At 37.7% G+C, this 5,158-nt stretch overlaps 1 non-coding gene across 1 annotated transcript; it reads right to left on the bottom strand.

Annotated features, from left to right (window-relative positions):
- Nucleotides 1-3,182: 3,182 nt before the first annotated feature.
- Nucleotides 3,183-3,288, bottom strand: LOC140852312 (small nucleolar RNA R71). The gene has a single exon (XR_012135216.1). It is a non-coding gene; the product is annotated as a small nucleolar RNA R71 (small nucleolar RNA).
- Between the last annotated feature and the right edge of the window lie 1,870 nt (nucleotides 3,289-5,158).

Genomic DNA, 5,158 nt, shown 5'->3' with positions numbered 1-5,158 from the left:
AATCCAAACAACCTTTTAGATCTATCCCTACAGATCTTTATCCCTAGAATGTAGGATGCTTCTCCCAAGTCCTTCATGAAGAACTGTGATGATAACTATAGCTTCACATACTGTAAAGCTGGAACGTCATTTTCTAGTAACAGTATGTCATCCACATACAGCACAAAGAAGATGACTATAGAATCGAAAGCTTACTTGTAGATGCAAGGCTCTTCTCCATTCTTAATGAAGCCATATGTTTTGATCACCTTATCAAAATATATATTCCAACTCCTAGATGCCTACTTAAGTCTATAAATAGATCTTTTCAGCTTGCATACTGATAAACACTTAATTTAAGTATTTTAAATTAAAAAATTATATTTAATTTATCTTATTTATTAAGAATTTGATGTTTCTTTCTATGTTTTACAGGAAAGGTGATCGCCAATACAAAGAGTCCGATTCATAGATCAAAAAGACTCAAGTTTGAAGAAAATTAGACTTAAAATAAAATTAAAATAAAAGAAAGACGCATCCGGTATTATAGAAAATGAAGATACTATGCAAGGAATCCAAAAAGGATATAGATGTTATTATGATGGAACTTTTGTTTCTTTTTGGAATATAAGAAAAAGGGATTCACGTGAATTTGATCTGGGCGGTTTCACGTGATTCAAATGCTTTGGCGCGCGTAAATTCTTTGGCGCATGAACACCCGCGCGCGGGACGCGGCGTGGACGCGCGGGGACGCGGCGTGGACGCGCGGGGACGGGCGCGGATGCGGGACGGGCGCTGATGCGGGCACGGGTGCAGCATCTCGCGGGTGTGGGCGCACTGCAGACAAGTTCAAAATAAGGAAAAAAATAATATTTAGAAATGTTTTGAAAGATTTGTATTTTTTTAGTCCCACATCGAAAAATCATGTAAAACTCCTCCCTCCTAACACCTATAAAAAGACTTTTGTACTCTCATTGAAGGGGGAGCCCAGAAATTCTTCTAAAGCCTTGCATAGAGGAACAGAAAGGGACTACTTCATGAGCAGCTAGGCTAGCAGTCTCGGGAGTGGAGAAGAAATTTTGTAACGACACAGAGATGGTTTATTGTTCTAAACTTTTCTGTATTTCTTTATATGCAATAAAGATTATGCTTTTTATTTAAATTGTCATGAGTTCTTTATTTGCTCCCTATAATATGCTTTTATTTATGCTTTCTTGTTAGATTAATATTAGGAACAACTTTTACTTTCCGGAGACGCGTCGTGATCTACGGATACGGGGCGTGCCGAGGAAAGAAGAGTTGTGTACCTAGTCTTTCCGGAGACGCACCGTGATCTACGGGTACGGAGCGTGCCGAGGAAAGACAGGTATTTTTCCTAAGATTAATCACATCTATTTAGTTAAAAAAGAGATACAACTCTGCTAGTGCAAATTAATTCAAAACTCCCGAGCTCTTTTTATTTTTTAATTACCTCAATTTTACGATAATTTATTTTCTAAATCAAAAACAACGCTTCTTTCTTTTACCTTGCAATTTCAATTTAGCCCAAGATCCCTGAGGATACGATCTCGACTCATCCTACCTACATAGTGAGTAGAGTTACTTTTGGTGCTATCAACGACTACGCATCAAATTTTGGCGCCGTTGCCGGGGATCTTGGCACGGTTGAATTAAAAAAAAAAAAAAAAAAATTGAAAAAAAAAAAAATTTAAATTTTTTTTTTAAAAAAAAAAAAAATAGTTTTCAGTTTTTATTTCTCGTTTTAAATTTTTTTTTTTTCAGTACTTTCTAGCTAAATAATCTTATTTGCATAATTACAGAATTACCTTGCATAACTAATTTACTATTTAGAATTTTGCTGCTTAGAATAATTTGCTACTTTTCATAGCCCAGTAATTTATTGCTTTTTAGACTTAATCACTTAAATTTATTTTCTTGCAAAACTAAAAAAAAAAAAATTAAAAAAAAATATATATATATATATATAAAAAGATAAAATTATATATATAAAAAAAAAACCACTGACATTTCATAACACTTAACTAAAATAGCGTAACCTCAAATATAAAAATTTCTAACCTGATTGGACACCTTGTTTCCTTGCATTGCATCTCCATAATTGATCTTAAGGGCAATAACCCATTAACCAGATAAGGTGGGGATTTGATCACCCTTCCTTGGCCCACAAATCACTCCCTTGCATTTGCATAACCTAGACCTTAATTTAAAATCAACTAGACGTCAACCCTAGGAATTTCGAGCTCAATAGGATAAGAAAGCTCTAGAGTTGAACCGAGTGCGGATTGGTTAATTGCTCGGTGTCTAAGGCAAGTGGTTAAAGAAAGTGGTTTTCAATTGGTTCCGTTGACTGACCTGGCCAACTTAGTTGGTGTCTAAGGAAAGCAACGAGCAGGGAACCTCCCATATCTTACGCTTACCTGGCCGAGTCAGTTAGTCAGTCTTGAGCTTGGAGTGCTCAAAAGCAATCTTGAAAGTTAGGAGCTGTCTAGATCTAAGTTAACCTTAGGATAGAGAGTCTATGATTGTTTAAGTTGATTGCAATTAACATCTAAACATTAATTAATTTCTCCCTTTTCATAGATTTAAGGTTCTTAGGTTCTTCTCTTTAGATTTTCTTCATTCTTTTCTCACTTTATTATAAAAATATATATTTAAAAAAAAAAAAAAAAAAAATTCTGTGTGTGCTCTACAGTATAATTGTAAGGTGTATGCTTGGCCGTAGATCGTTACGACCAGAAATCCAACCTTTTGATCCAGAAATAGAAAGAACCTTTAGAGCCTACAGACATAAAAAGATGGACCGAAATCAGGAGAATGATCCACCCAAGCAATTGAAGGAGTACTTTACTCCTTCCACATATACCTACTCTCCTTGTATTCAAGTACCCCCAGTGGAGGCCACTCAATATGAAATTAAGTCCAGTATAATCCAAATGTTACCTTCATTTTATGGACTTAGTAATGAAGACCCTTATAAACATCTTGAAGAATTTCTTGAGATATGCTCAACTGTCAAAATTCACAACCTCTCCGATGATGCTCTTAGGTTGAAATTATTTCCTTTTTCACTTAAGGACAAAGCCAAATACTGGCTACATACTTTGGATTCCATGACTATATCAACCTGGGACCAGCTACAAGGAGAGTTTCTCAAGAAATATTTTCCCATAGGAAAAACGAATCAAATAAGGAAAGCCATAACTAGTTTTTCCCAATTAGATGGAGAAATGTTTCATGAAACATGGGAAAGATTAAAGGATCTTATTAGAAAATGTCCCCACCATGCTGTACCCAAGTGGCAGTTAATCCAATGTTTTTATGATGGACTCTCTGAAAGACATCGACAAATGGTCGATGCATCATGCGGTGGGACATTTATGCTGAAAAGTGAGGATGAGGCATGGCAACTGTTTGAAATTTTAAGTGAAAATTCATTACATCATATGTCTGCCTCCATTAGAGATAAACCCATGTTAAACTCAAAAAGAGGTGGAATATATGAAGTAGGAAATGCCATAGATATCCATCAAAAGGTAAATGAACTGTCCCAAAAATTAGATCATCTTCTAAACACTGGACAATCCCCGATTCCACCTAATCCAATCCAAGAAGTTTGTGCATTGTGTGCAAGTCCAAACCATTTTGTTAGTGAATGCCCAGCCGCACCCCAATTTCCTGAGTTTGTGCACGAACAGGTTCAGCAAGTCCAACAAGCTCGCAGACCAGGAAACGATCCATATTCGAACACTTATAACCCCGGCTGGAGAAACCATCCAAATTTTTCCTGGAGACCACAACCAGTGGTTGGTCCTGCCACACCTCGACCTCAATATCAAGACCTAACATATAGGCATGGACCATACCATCAACTCCAAAATGTTCCTCAACCGTCTACTACTGGTCACAGCTCAGCTTTTGAGGAAAAAATCCTGAAAGCACTAGAAAGATTAGAAGTCAACACTCAGATCCTTAACTCCCACACACAATCCATTGCTAAGCTAGAGACCCAAATAGGTCAACTAGCGACTGCATTCAGTAGGAGGGAAGAAGGAAAATTACCTAGCCAACCCGAGAGCAACCCAAGAGGGCAATTTGTGATTGAGAGTTATAATACCCCAGAAGCTTTTTCTGAACATGCCAAATCAATCATGACTCTGAGAAGTGGGAAGGTCATTGAACACACTAGTAAAACCAATGAGACTGACCCTAAACCTCTAACCGAATCCAAATCACCCAAGAATAAGGAGGATCAGAAAATAGAGAAGGAACCAACTGCACCGGAATCATCTTACTTGCCTAAAGCCCCATTTCTGGATGCCCTGAAAGCCCCTATTCCTGCAGATAAGAAGGGAGGAAAACTCGATGAGATGTTGGAATTGTTTAAGCAAGTCCAAATTAATCTTCCCCTTCTAGACGCAATCAAACAGGTCCCTGCTTATGCCAAATTTTTGAAGGATTTGTGTACCCAAAAACGTAAATCTAGATCACAAATCTCAAAGAAAGTACGTCTCACTGAACAGGCTAGTTCTGTCGTCCAGCATGCCACTCCTCCAAAGCTTAAAGACCCAGGAGCCCCCATCATTTCCTGTGTTATAGGAGATTATCACATTGAAAAAGCTCTTCTAGATTTAGGGGCAAGTGTGAATCTTTTACCTAGTTCGGTGTATGAACTTTTTGGATTCGGAGAACTGAAACCCACATCAGTCACATTACAGTTAGCCGACAGATCAATTAAAGAACCATGTGGAATGCTTGAGGATGTCTTGGTCAAGGTAGATGAGTTTTACTTTCCAGTTGATTTTCTGGTTCTCGATATGGAATTAAGTGGCAACCCCAGACAAATTCCCATTATCTTAGGACGACCTTTCCTAGCTACGGCGAATGCATGCATCAATTGTAGGACAGGAGTCATGGACGTATCGTTTGGGAATAAGAAACTGAGACTGAATGTGTTTGGTGCTTCCCAAGGACCATCAATGGATAGTTGCTTCAAAGTAGATACACTAGAAGATATTATAGAAGATGCAACACCCACAATTCTAGCACCTGAACCCTTAGATACTTGCTTGGCTCACTTTGGAGTGTATGACTTTAAGGGATATATGAAAGAAGTTAACATATTGTTGGATACACCACATGATAAAACCACTCCTCCATG

This window comes from Elaeis guineensis, chromosome 10 (assembly GCF_000442705.2).
Source record: "Elaeis guineensis isolate ETL-2024a chromosome 10, EG11, whole genome shotgun sequence".
NCBI classification, from domain to species: domain Eukaryota; kingdom Viridiplantae; phylum Streptophyta; class Magnoliopsida; order Arecales; family Arecaceae; genus Elaeis; species Elaeis guineensis.
Note: the sequence above shows the minus strand (reverse complement) of the source record. Positions and strands in the feature narration are given on the sequence as shown.